This window comes from Perna viridis, chromosome 8 (genome assembly GCF_037379345.1).
Source record: "Perna viridis isolate PV_CMFRI_1.1 ecotype Kerala chromosome 8, ASM3737934v1, whole genome shotgun sequence".
NCBI lineage: Eukaryota > Metazoa > Mollusca > Bivalvia > Mytilida > Mytilidae > Perna > Perna viridis.
The window spans coordinates 13,603,162-13,618,258 of record NC_142452.1 but is presented as its reverse complement, the minus strand read 5'-3'; the positions used below and the strand labels follow the sequence as shown (position 1 = coordinate 13,618,258).

The window sequence follows — 15,097 nt, the reverse complement described above, 5'->3', positions numbered from 1 at the left end:
CAGGCAATTAAGCCTACCGAGAGGGAGCGCAAAGGGTCCTACTCCTATCGAATACCACAGCAGTGTTCTTTAACGTGCTAGGAACGTGGCATATTTCTCATTACGGTGCACCACTATGGTTTACGTCAGCTTTTCCGTATTTTAGCTTGACAACCCCAGTATGTAACACGCCAGGAGTACCCCATTCCACCACCTGGGGCACACAACTTAGTTGCTCTGTGGGCAGAGCGCCCTAGCCCCCGGCTAGGTTTCTGAGTACTATTTAGTAGCCTTTTACGACAAGCTTAGCGCGGCTGCAGGCCTATTCTTTTTACACCCGGACCTGTTACGATCGTAGAGAAAAAACTGAGTTGGGCCATCGTCAGTAAACTATTTTACATCAACATAAAACACGTTTCAGTGGACAACCAACGTCTGGTTGTTGTTACACGACGACTGACATATCAAAGCTTTCCATTAATATTTACTTATTAGCTTTTTTTTTGTCTGGTAGTTACTTTTAAAGGCATTGGCAAAGAACATAACAACAGTATTTACTGTAGCGAGAGCACGATTCTTATTGTTAACATCGTGGTAAATTTCTGCCTGATGTACATCATATAATAAAATGCAATACATACTGAAGATAAGAAAGCAAGACAGTAAACACTAAAACAATATACTCCAAAATGAATTTTATAATTGTACATTCTTGTAATGTAAGACAAAAGCAGTTAACGCAGTTTTATTTAACTTTTTACCAGTAGTAAAGAAATTCAATTATTTGTGATATAAAAACACTGAATAAGAAACGTTTAATGATGTTTAGGCGTTCATAAAGTGAAAATATTTTTTCTAATAATCATGACTTTTGATCGAATTATTTGATAAGGAATATTGTTATGCTTGCACAAGTCACATTTCACACTTCAAGAGTCGCATTGAAAGGCCATAGCAAGTTTGTCTAGACAATTAAGAAAAAAAAAACGTGAAATGAAACCTTTTACGTCTAAAAGGCTCAGAAAGGAAAACCATGGACATAGGTGCAGTCTACAATAGCTTCAATATAACAAAAATAAGACGGTTAAAATAACCAACATATTTCTATATAATATCACTTCACTAATAGAAGAAATTGATATTTTTTAGAGCTGCCGATCACAATCTATTTTTTTTCTAACTAATAAGGCCTCCTCTTTTTATCTAACGTAGCAAATTAATTTTACGGATAAATTAATACATTTTTATCCTTTTGGCGTATAATCTCTCTAATATTCATGTTATAAATCGTATTTCAGTAAACAAGAAGTTGTTGACGTACACACTGTAATGTTGTTGACCATTTGTACAATGCATGAAATCGATGGACAGTGTTGCTTTGCACCTCAACAGTCTTGGTCAAAGCGATTAACGTACCAGCAGACGTACCAAAAATCAATGTCTGCTATGACAAGTTGTGCAATATAAGGGTGAATATATTGTCCGCAGTATTTGTCCTGCAAATGTTCTAGAAAATAAGTAGTTTATTTATCATAACCTTATGCATTGTTTACAAGTGCTTTTTGTCTTTCCTGAAAGAGTAATCAAGGGAACCAAGATTATAGGGTAATCAAAAGAATGTTATCCAGGGACAAAGACCAGACATGGAAAACAGACATACACAACAAACAACATAAAATAACTAAAATCATACATACAAAGTAACAAAAGCAAATGAGCAACTCGGACTCCACTAAAAACTGGGAGCATGGACCAGGTGCACCGGTAGGGTCAGCGTCCTTTGCCTTTCTAGAAACACCCGCCGAGTTGCTCATAAAAAGTCAAGTCCGGGGTAGACAAACGAGGAAAGGAAAACTATGACCCGTTGAATAAATCAGTTTTCTTGGTGCAGATGGATACACCACAGCGATCCATGAGTTCATGATGACGACCATAAAACTTCTGTAGTGATGACCTCAATCTTGTAGCAACATAACCCTGTTTCAGAAGCCTTTTTGTTTGAGTTCTAGCGCGATACAAAAAGTCTGCGTAGTTTCGGCAAGCTCTGGCATAACGTATCAGTTGTGATATGAACACTCCATACGCAGGTGCCGAAGGGATTTTGCCACAGATGAAGGGAAAGTTGACAATTCTGAATGAAAAGTCATCACGTTTGTCGTAATGTTTGGTCAGTAGTTTTCCTTTACCATCGATTTCTAAGTGTAGGTCAAGATATGAGGCTGACTTCACAGTATCTGTAGTATCCTTTATCTCAAGTTCTTTTGGGTAGATGCGATGTATCAAATCCCCGAAATTAGGATTGTTTAAAGATAATACGTCATCTATATAGCGGAAACTGAGATTGAAGGATCTAGCCAAATGATATTCTTTCTTTCTGATCAGATCAGCTATAAAGTCAGCCTCATAAAAGTGAAGAAATAGGTCAGCAAGTAAAGGAGCACAATTTATTTCCATTGGAATGCCGACCGTTTGTTGAAAAACACGTCCACCACACATAGAAAATATACATAGAACAAAATAAGACTACATAACTAAACGTTGAGTTAAAACTTAAATCTTATGAGTATAACTTTTTGTTGATGTGGCTAAAAACTGGGTAAACTAATGGTTCAGTTGTAGTGATGATTTTGTAGCAGAGACACATGGGGCTTTTTAAGGAAATGTCATAAATATAAAATTTCAGCATCGTTGTATATGTTGAGAGTCATGTAGAGATATTTACATGGTGTTGGAATGTGTTATTTCAACAACATCACATGAGTTGCTGACTAAATGTTAGGCAGTCGTTTAAAATAACACTTCTCCTGTTTGAGGGCAACATAACTGAACCTTGTATCACATTAAAATCATAAATGCATACGATTGAATAAAACTTTTAGCCAGAAATCATGGTGCCAAGTCATCTTAGAATACTTTATCACAGACACAAGTAACCACTTCTACTCTACATTATACCAAATCATATCAATACGTATTACCAACTTCAATTTTCCAAATATTAACTGAGAAACCAACAATACGGAAGTAAACCAAACAACAATAAAATACAATCAAACATAAACAAACAAGAAAATCAAAACATAGTTTGAAATGATAACAATAAATTATTGCAATTGAGTGTTCATAATCAGTTTAAAATGAAACAAACGATGTGTTTGTAACAGCTTACACAATGTTCGATATTCTCCAAGTAAGGTAAACATTTTTATTTTTTGCGAAGACGATAACCATTGACCAATTCAAAAGATCGTGCTTTGTACTAGCCTGATCTTAAGTCTGCTAGCTCACAAAAACAATAGCATGCAGAGGCATGTCCCCAATTCTGACCCCAAGATAACTATTTGTCATTCTATCTCGATAAAAGTTAATATATCGAATATGATTTAAAGATTGATTTGATACTATTTCTACGAAAAGGAAAAGGGAATGGAACAAACTCCTGGTAGCTACGTGTCTTATCTCGTTTCCAGGTAGTTGTTAATGAAATGCAAAACTGTCACTAATTTTAATACTTTCAGCTGTGGACATATCGTATTCCATTACAAAACTAGAACTAGACCACAAGACTTATACAGCGGATAGAGTTAGATCAGATGTAATACAAGGCGTACTTTATCTAAGGCCTATAAACTGAATTTTATCTTTATTGGCGACAAACTTTGTCATTGCATTGCCTATAAATTACAATTCATATTCCACCAAGATGAAAATAGAAACACCGAGTGACCAAACAGTGATGACACATAATGATGGTACCGTTGAACTTACAGGTTACTTACTTTAATTTGATATTATCAAAAACCAAATTAACAAATCGTGTACTGTAATAATTCTGATTAAGAAAAAAAATGCTCCAAAGAATAATCTGACCTATCTACCTTTTCGTGCATAGCCGCTGCACAAGTGATACCGTAACATTATACACACAGGAACATTATGAAATGATATCAAGTCGATACAATTTAGATTTATATTTAAAATCAAAGACGGAAATATCACACCGGTAAAATTCCGGAACTTTATATCCAAACAAATTTATTACATAACTGCTGATTCGCTGTTTAAATGGGTCACTTGGGTCTCGTTACGGAGTTCCCAACAAGATTTAGATAAAATATTCACTACAAACTATTAATAATGCATGCATTGAGAAAGCGGTTTCCCTTGAAGGTGAATCTTTATTGTGCCCGCATAGGGAAGATCAAATGATTTGTTTCACGTATATAATTCATAATAAAATTGAGTAAGGCTAATTCAAATCAGAGAAAGTGTTCTGTAAAATCAAAAGAGTATGCTATTCAGATATCAAATACATTTACATGGTCGTAATGAATAATGATGATCATCAATTTATACTTATATTTATATTTACAGACTATGGTACTAGAATGGAATCAATGATTCACTATGTATATCGTATTTATATAAAGTGAATTTAGTGAAGGCAGATCTATTTTAATTCAGAAAATAAGAAGTACCTAGTTCATTCTGCATTTGTGCTATTTTTTTTCCTTTTTTTTTGTATTGTAATTATTATTATTATTATTATTATTATTATTTATATGTGCTACTAGCTCCTGGCTTGCTATCTCCCCTTTATTTTATTTTGTTATAGTGTCTTTATCAATCGGCATACCGTAGTGGATTATATTGTAATCTGTTCTATTCTTAGTTTGTCATGTTTTGTTTTTTAATTTCGATATTTTTTAACGTTTCGATTATTTAGTTGCACATACAAGTCCTGAATGTTTGTGCAAGGATCATAAACAGCGGCTACGTTATTGTCACAACGAGGATACAAAATATCGGCAAAATACAGGGGCGTCAGCAGTGTTTTATAAATGTTTTTTAATAAAGTGTTTTATGCATTTTATAAAGCTTGTAACAGTTATTCAGGCATGCTGAAAAGACAAAAATCAGATGACTTTTGATAATTAAAGATCAATATACGGAGTTTATCATGTTCGTTTGCAAGCTCCGATGTCTGGTCTTTTCCCTGGATTACATTCTTTTGATTACCCTATAACCTTGGTTCCCTTGATTACTCTTCCGAACAGCGTCTGACGTTCGAAATTCACTCCAGACGATGCAGCCAACTCTCTCAGAAAATGCAACAATCTTGCAAAGTCGGGAAAAAATGGGAATGATTTTGCCAAGCTCCAAATAGCGTCTAACGTTCAAAATTCACTCTAGACGCTACAACCAGCCCTCTTAGAAAATCGAAGAATCTTGCAAAGTCGGGAAAAGTGAAAGAAATTACGTTTGTCAAACGAAATATTATTTGAATAACCCGGCGAATTTCAAAAGGCTTGTCTGCATCGGTTAGTAAGAGGGGAAACGAACGTCTGCCGCTGCGTGGAGCTTAGTTAGTTTGTTTTCTTTGTTCTTGCTATTACTAAAATAAATCGGGTTTCACTTATTTGAATAAATGCGCAACTATATGAATCCAAAGCGTAGTTCAGGAGCTATTTCCAAACTTCGTAATATTGCAATCATTTACTTGTGTTTTTAAGATATATAGTTGAAAGTTGCTCCATAAATACAGTAGACCTAGCAATGAAAAATATTGTTTTGTTATAGTTATTGTATTCATCAAAGCTGGTTTAGGAAATTACCATGATCTATGGATGTATAATAAAATAAATCTAGTTTTATTGTCATTGTTTTACATTGACAAATGTAATTATTCCTCATTTACAATGATTTGATTGCAGTTATATCAGTCACTGCAGACAACGATGTTGTAAACTGTGCATGTCATACATAGCAGATTAAATTAATGAACAACAAACTGAAACTTTATCTATTCAGTTTTTTTGTTGCCAAGTCAGGACTTTTTTTACAATGCTCAACCATTTTATTATGGTCAAAACTTCACTTCCGTATTTTGTACGTCATTTCCGACCGTTTAATCCATTCGCGTACCAAACTCCTTACATATAAAAAACGTCATTATGAACGATACAAAACAAATTAACATAATACACCTCCAAATCCAAACTGGCAAAATAATAGGAGGACGAGTAAAATGAAATGTGTAGCAATGAACTGCACACAAAGAGGCTGTTTTATACCGTTCAATTTCAAATGACAAATTTTCTCTTCATAACAAAATGGTTGCAGTTACCATAAAGTCGCAATCATGACATTTCGAAACAAAGTGTTAATTTTTTCGGAGTATGATTTGTGACATTCGTTATTTCAGCTGTATAATTACAAGTATCAATTATGAATAGCCATTCTGTATATTTTATTGATAAGATTGAAGTATAATAAATATGAATCTGATATATTCAGGGTCAAATGCATTTTTGTCGGCTTGTAATAGGATTCTCATATTTATTGATGTAATTCCTAGTCTGCCATTGCATTGTTATACATATATCTGTAAATAAGTTAAGCTATGTTCAATTTATTAAAAGGTTGAATTCAATATTAATGTCAAAGGTACTATTATCACCTCAAAAAGACCAAGTTTTTAGTCAAAAGTTTTAGTTGGAACAATTAAGTACAGCAATATATTCATTCGTGTTATCTGTACATCATTTATTTCAATAGAAAAGATATTTTAATGGAGAAGTTGAGAATTGATTGTCTATTTTAATTCACAAATTTGTTTTCAGCATACAACATAAGACCAAATTTAAAAATAAAACAAGAATAATAAGAATTAGATAAGGCGAACGATGATTAAGGGTTTATCTCTTTCTACACACTTAGTTGAAATGAAGCTATGGCACATCCTGATATAAGTATGTCTTTGTCCAAATGCGTATTTGTGCCATATGCGCATCATCCGACTTTATCAATACACGTTTTTTTCCCCATTATTACTTCTGATTCCTTCTCTTTATATGATTAATACGCTGATTGGATACGCTTTACAATTATACGACATGTATTTTAGGATACCTAACGGTAAACGTATTCAAACATTTTCAAAATAAAATACACGCAGAATACCAAATATATTTTTTTTCAATGTGTAATTGAACCAAATACAAGGAGCAGATCGTAACGCTAACAAAATAGATTTCCTATTAAAATATGATCAGTAATGATTCAGTGAAATTAATAAACATAAATTCAAGTTTAAACATGGTTTATTCAGATATTGGAATATTAAATAAAGACCATCAGGGTTGATGACATAAAGATACAAACTACTCTGTTTAGTGTTACATCCTCATGGGAGTTGTTTCTATTAACGGTTGATAAATTTTAAGAGCGATGAAAATTGAAGTTGAAATGTCCTCTGATGGCTATCATATTTAATAGTTATTCCGCGTTTTGATCCTTTTTGCTCTGAAACGTTTCAGTTTCCTCTGATAAACCCACATAGTCGACCGTAATTTTGTTAATGTAATCAGAACACAATTTCGTTTTATTATATTTACAAACGGATGTATATAGTAAAACATTCATTTATAATTTGACTATTGCTCTAATTAATTTACCCAATTTATCAAATTAATCTTCCAAAATGAATGCTTTATTAGTATGCCTTTCGATGATCAAATAGGTTGAAGGTTGGGCTAATAATCTGTGACCACCTTGACGACGACATAATATTAATGATTATAATGTACTTTTGTCGCATTTGAACAAAGGTACAATATATAAACTAATTTCCGAAACTGTGATGAGGTTAGGCTTCAAAAATAACGTATCTTCTAATGCCGAATTTATGACAGTCTGTTGATCGTTGTTTTTTTTTATAATATGAAGAGGACGAATTTAGATATAATTGATATATTTGAAAATCTTCTTGTCACTTTTTGACGCTACTTGACAGTTCTTGTCGATAATCAGTGAGACCGGTATTTTTAAGAGTTCATACTTTGGACTCTCTAGCTAAAGCTATACATGCCTACCCTTATGACATGTCGGAAACGAAAAAGAGTTTCCTAACTTAAATAATTATTGGAGATAAAAAATAAACGGTCTTTAGTAAATTGGAAGAATATTATATAATACCAAATTGTGTTTGTGAAGCTCCGTAAGAAGTGAGTCAGACTGAAATTAGACTTTTGACGCTTCCAAGCAAGCTATTTACTTTGCATTAAATACCTAATAATGTCCGTGTGTTTTTCCTTTCTTCCAAAATAAAATGGCGATTGATATTACAATCTCAAGGGACACCTTTTATTCCCCCCTTTGTATAGATCCGTATTTGATTCATTGTTTGAATGTTGGGATAAACTTAATGAAAATTGACGGCTGGTTGTTCGTTTGTACAACAAAAATGGATGCATTCAGATATAAGCTTTTATGTTAATTGCAAACAAAGGATAAATGTACAGTATTACGTTCGGTATTTAGATATTTGGTTTAAAAATGATGAGCGAAGTTCCACTATAATATACATGTCCTACATGTTAATAAGCCCTTGACTCGAAGGCGGACATGTCGTAAAATAAAATTATCTTGTTATGAACGTTGTATGATCATTTGGTTATTATCATGTCATGAATTATCTACTAATGAGTTGTAGTGCGTGTTAACAATGTAGGGCACTTGTTTTAAAATACACTGACAAGAAACGCAGAAATTTAACGCGACTTTCAGGTCCAGCCAAAATGATTTTCAGGTTTATTCAAATGCAAAAAAAGTTCAGATTCTAGATGAATTCGCAACTGGATTTTATCATTAAATATCAATTAAGATGAAAAGTGAAGCATTTTGTTTTAAATTTTCGATACAATATCTAAAGACGAGTCACAGGACATGCACATCATTCAGAAGTTCAGAAATCTTATCTGAAAAAAATAATATTATCAACAAATTCTATATCAAAAGCATACAAGCATTACGAGAATGTATTCTACTTACCGCAAAATATACAAGTTTTCGTCAAGCCAAATGGCAAGTCAATTGTGACTTTTTGTCACTATCACCTATTTATTATTCAGAAATGACTTATTTTGAATTATGTCATAAAATACTTAATACATGTATTTGTTTTTTGTAATTATCAATTTCAAAGTACAACATGGGTACAAACTATTAATTTACTAAATGCAGATATAAATAAGGAGCATATATGAAATTATATGCTATAAATCATCTTTATGGAAGATTCAACGGTTTTAAAAAGTAATATGCGGTCAAACAATTGTCAAATAAATACCATTACAATTTGTTTTATTGATATTAGTAGTTTGTACTTATACCATTCGAATTATTTTAACTCTCATTATAAGTTTATGACTAATTTTATGTAGGTTTAATTGCGGACACAATACTTAAAGATAAACGTAAACAAATTTCTAAACATTAGGGTTTTTTTTTACTTTCTTGTATTTCTTCTTCTAATTAAAGTATTACAGAATTACGTAATTTGTTACTAACGGTAGACTACATGGGAATCTCCTTGATTTTTAGTGTCCTTGGCTATTTCTTATCTAAATATCGGTATTTACTCACACAATTTCAAGATCAAATGACTTGTCAGCAGAAGATTTTTGAACTAATTTTGTACACGAAATCTAAAACAATTATAATTGTACATATCTATGCAATGGGGTGAAAAGTCACAGATCAAAGACAAATTTCAACCATGTATCCCTTCTCACTCATAAATTTTGTGTTATCTCCAAAGGGAAAAAAATACCAGCGTATTGCTATATATGTGGCATTACATGACAACTATCTATAAAATGATCATATTGACTGTTCCTTTTTCTAAAATTTTAACTATAAGCTTGCCATATGTTATGCTGTTCCCCATGTATTTATCATCATTAATATGATGTTTGAATGGAATTTCCTCGGTCATTGCTCCTCTTTGTTCCTTATAAAGGAAACATATCTTTGCTAGTTTTGCCCATAGCAAACCATAAAATATCTTAATCTTTGTTTTCCTTAACGCATGTCCATAGCATTGAACGTTATTAACCTTAGAGATTCATTAACTTCAAATAACAGTTAGTACAGAAGGTAAACATAAACGAAAAAAAAATAATCCAGGTATAGAGTCATTAACAACTGAATTCAAGTGAAGTACGGAGATAATACCAAAGGGACAAGAAATCTTGCAGTACAATTTACAGGTAAACATACTATCAGAAATTCAATAAATATTTAATATAGTTTTTGTATTTGTCTACTTTATGGATTATAAAGAAATAAATTCTGTACTTTTCGCCATAACGTGATAACCGTTAATAAAAGACTATAAGACCGAGATGAAAGACTACGATACGTATGTTTTTATTTTCCATTGTAACTGTTTCTGCTTTAATGTATAAATATTTTTTCGTTATTCGTCCGACGTGATACGAATAATCGATTGATCTAACAAATAACGAAATGCTCACCATATTGACACAGGTTATCTGAGTTCAAAAAGGATAAGCTTTGTTTCTTTTAAGTTTGTATTTGTTTGTTTGTTTGTTTTTTTTTTTTTTGTTTGGGCTATTCTGGTATTGCCCCTTCTTACATTGTGCTCGTCATTGGCTTTTATTAGATTTTCATATCGCTATAACGTAGATATTGACAAATGTCTTTTTGAACAATTTCAAGTACAATTTGCAAGAACATAGCTTTATACAAGTATATTGATTTTAATTAGTTTTCAGTTCGTTTTTATAGTCAAAATGTACGGTATTCATAAGTTCAATTGTTTCTATTTATTAAACAAGTTATAGGAAATAACCTGGTTTGCAGAAAGTTACCCTTGTATACTGCGTAGCAGTTTATAAAAGGTGTAAAGTGGCCGAAATCAGGTGACCGAGTTTAACGTATTCAAAAACTAGAAAAATTCCATGTAATTAGATTTCTGATAAATGACAGTCCAAGTTTAAATATTTGTTTCGTATTCAAAATTATACTTTGTTTGAGATTATTTGAATCGCTAATTAGGTTGATTGATTGATTGTTGGGGTATAACGTCCGAGCAGCAATATTTCAGCTATAGGGATCAATCGATATTAACTACGTCATAGTTCCAAGCCAGGTTGCCTAAGCCAATCAGTATGATTGTTACAAAACAAATTAAATTATTTACATTTAAGGTAGCAATGTATAAAGATAAGCAAGTATTAATTTTAAAGCAGTTTTGCAAACAACATGGCAATCTTCACTTGTTGAACAAATATTCTTTAGCTTAGAGTGTTTTTCAAAATCATCTCTATTGTATGTTGGGAAAAAGCGATATGATAAACGTACTACACACTAACTGTCGTTCTACCGTTTACACTACCTGTAGTTTTAAAAGTTCTACGGTGGCTTCTTCGATCTGATTGTTTGATCTGGAATTGCAAAATATTCAGCAACCTCTTATTTGTGATCTTTATCTTTCAACGGATTTGACCCCATAATGAAGGTTTTGCAATACGTTGAAATTGATAATCATTCTGAAGGATCCGAGTTCAGTTCTAATGGGGTTCGTTATGTTCGATTATCTGTTTGTTTGGTTTCGTAGATTCTGAGTTTTACGGTCTTTAAACAAAAAATCGTATATTATCCTCTTAGTAAATCTTTGTTTTAGATATCAGTCGTTGGTTAACGTTTGTTTGTTTGTTTGGGTTTTTTTTGTTTTTTGTTTGTTTTTGTTTGTTTGTTTATTTTTGTTTGTTTGTTTGTTTTTGTTTTGTTTGTTTTGTTTTTTTTTTGTTTTTTTTTGTTGTTTTTTGTTGTTGTAAATTGTTCTTTGTGCCGATGTTCACGCTGCTATGGGAAAGGGAAGTTTTGTGCGCGGTAAAACCTAGATTTAACCCGTCACTTCGTTTGAAATGCCTGTACCAACTGCTCCGGTGGATAAATATATATTTTGCTAGATTTATTTTGGACTTGACTTGATTATGAATCGGATCACTGTTCAGTACTTTTGTTGGTACCCTTATTTGGTTTACCAGGGTAGGAAACTCACTCAATTTCTAGCCAGTCCTGAATACACTTTTTTAATATATTTACTATATGACTTTATAGATTTTTGCTAAAATTAGCCAGCCCTGCCAAAAATAGCCACTCTCCGGCTACTATTTGTAACCCGCGTGTAATTATGTTCAATGACTTTCTATCGTTTCCACTTTTGGTATCGCTAATTTCTTTTAATGTAAACTAACTTATTATTGTGCTTCATGATATCGATTAAGTTTGTTACAATTTATGTTCTCGACTTACACTCTGATAAGTATTTATTGCATAGTGATTAGACATATTCGCGTTTATTTTTTGTGCGACTTTGTCATGTTCGCGAAATCATTGAAAATAACCTGCTCAAAACCGCTTAGATGATTTACAATATATGCTTCCACTACTTCTGATTAATAAAATATATACAAATATTGCTGTATTTTTAATATCTATTTATGCGCCCATTTATTGCCTTTATTTACACTCCTTGAAACGTTCACGTTTCCCATTTTGGCGTTCGTGCATCGTTTATCGTTTGTTTACACACTTTTCGATTGTTTAAACGCATGATAGAAGCGTTCGTGTAAACGCAGACTAGAAGCTTTTGTTTGAACGCACGACAGAAGAGTTCGTTTATGTTTTGTACATTCAGTATTTCCTTTGTTCAACTGTTGTTTTCGTATGTTTTGCTATAATTATTGTTTATATTTTCAATAATTCTGGTTTTTTTTTTCATTAATATTTGTTAATATTTTTTTTCATCGTTCGACTATAGTGCGTGTATCGTGCATTTAAGTGCACGCTAAGAGCGTTCGTTTATTGTTTGTTTAAATACATGCTGGGAGCGATCATTCCACGTGCGTTTTTTGTGATAGTTAGCGTCCGTTTAGATAGCTTGCATGCGGGAAACTTTAACGTCTCAAGGAATGTAACTGTACGACAATGTAACGTTTATACTATTTTCAGATTATTTCTTATGTGCAATTAAGCTATCGATTCGACCAAGAATTATTAGGAAATGGTAATGGACAATTGATAAAATATAGATTGTAGTCATTTATAAAAAATAAATGAATGAAGTAATGAAACAACTTATGAAATAAACAATACAACACTTCCATTATAAATTAATTAGCAATGTCGACGTATTAATACGTGGAAAATATTAATGAACAATTACCGAAAGTATTGTGAACGTTGATATTGTTAATGAACAAAAAAATCAAAACTTAAACTATATAATCTTCTAGTAGCTGTTATCATATTTGAGCAATCGAAATGGGAAAAACCTGAGATAATACACTGCATCTTTAATCTTGTAGAAATGCATTCCATTCTAATATGACGTTCATAAAGGCCTTGAGACAAAATTGGTTGATTTATTTTTGAGCACATATTTAATTGTAAAAAATATTAATGTGAAAATTACATGTACCTCTCATAATTTTAATCGTGTAAGCAAACACCGGTATAATTTACACGTCTATAAACCACAAATTCATTTTATTCATTTCATTAGAATAAAAGAAAATCAAAATTAATAGTCATAATATGTAAAACGTAATAAAAGGACTTACGAGACCTTTTCGAAAACATTGAAGGCCTTTCAGTTAAAATAAAATTCATCATCAAAAATGTATTATCTTGTTCACGTTGTCTATATAATGATTCATTATAATTGCTGTAAACTGTAGGACCACATGTGAACACTGCAACCTTAACTGGCATCACTACAGAAGTTTTATGGTCGTCGTCATAAACTCGTGGGTCGTTATGGTGTATCCATCAGGACCATGAAAACTGATTTATTCAACGGGTCATAGTTTTCCGTTCCTCGTTTGTCTAAATCGGACTTGACTTTTTATAAGCAACTCGGTGGGTGTTTCTAGAAAAGCAGAGGACGCTTACCCTATCGGTGCACCTGGTCCATGCTCCCAGTTTTTAGTGGAGTCCGAGTGGCTCATTTGCTTTTATTATTTGATTTTAGTTATTTTGTTCTTTGTTTTGTATGTCTGTTTTCCATGTCAGGTCTTTGTCCCTGGATTGCATTCTTTTGATTACCGCTGTAACCTTTGTTCCCTTGATTACTCTTAAAGATGCATGAAGTCTGTTGCATGGTGTGTGTTTGCCAACCGAAAGACCCGAATTGAATATGGTGAAAAAGTAAGGTTACATTAGGTGACAAAATCACAAAAATATGGAAATAGCACCATAACTGCCCTATTAGAATCAATGATTGATTTATTGTTGGGGTTTAACGTCCGAGCAGCAATATTACAGCTATATTCAGACGACGAACATGAAATGATGATGACATGAAAAAAGGGATGGGACACAAGGATAATAGGGTCGAAAAATTTTGATTGCCACTAGAAGAAGGGAGGGATGGGTAAAGTTAGGCAATTTAGCCTCCTGTGGCGGAGCACAAAGGTTCCTACTCCTATTGAATACCACAACAGGGTTCTTTAACGTGCTAGGAACGAGACATCTTTCCCACTCGGTCCACCACTATGGTTTGCGGTCAGGTTTTCCGTATTATAACCTGACAACCACAGCAAGTAACACGCCAGGGGTACCCCTTTTCCACCACCTGGGGCACACACCCCAGTTTCTCTGTGTGAAAAGCGCCTAGCCCCCGGCTAGCTTTCTGAGCACTATTTAGTCGCCTTTTACAACAAGCTTAGCGCTGCTTAGGCCTATTCGTTTGACGCCCGGGCCTGCACGGTGCCCTATTAGAATCAAACAAAACAAAATCATGAAAACTCTACTTTACAATTGCTTACCAAGGGCTTGGCATTTGTGCTGATATTTGTCCCCTTCCTATCGCTCAAGATAAAATAATGCGACATAGAAGCCAGCCCTTGCTAAAACAAAGATAAAATTATGTTATTAGAAAAAAAAAGTATTAGATTCTTTTTAATCAAAGTTACATATTCTTACCATGATTTATTAGAGCTCAGAATTCATATTTCAACTTACACGGTACAACAACAATGTCTTTCATATGTGAGTAGGAGTACTTTTCTAATAAGTTGAGCAAAGAAAGTTCAGGGTAAGAATTATCATAATATGGTTGCACTAAAACAAACCATGAAAGCTTTATCTGTTACTTTCTGATATTATTCGTTCTGCTTTTTACAATAAACTACAAACAATTAGAGTTAGAAGAAAGTATTCAGGTATATCGTTGACATATCAGAAATCTTTTATCCTGAAATGAAAGGAAAAAGAAGATTAAAAATGACAACAAACCAAACCT

At 32.8% G+C, this 15,097-nt stretch overlaps 1 protein-coding gene across 1 annotated transcript in view; it reads right to left on the bottom strand.

The window, feature by feature from the left end:
- LOC148609414 (uncharacterized) overlaps positions 1-8,883 on the bottom strand; it is a 39,641-nt gene extending 30,758 nt beyond the window's left edge. Inside the window, exon 1 of the mRNA XM_088541811.1 lies at positions 8,812-8,883. The gene's annotated coding sequence lies outside the window, so the exon portion shown is untranslated. The remainder of the gene's footprint in view (positions 1-8,811) is intronic.
- Positions 8,884-15,097: the final 6,214 nt, after the last annotated feature.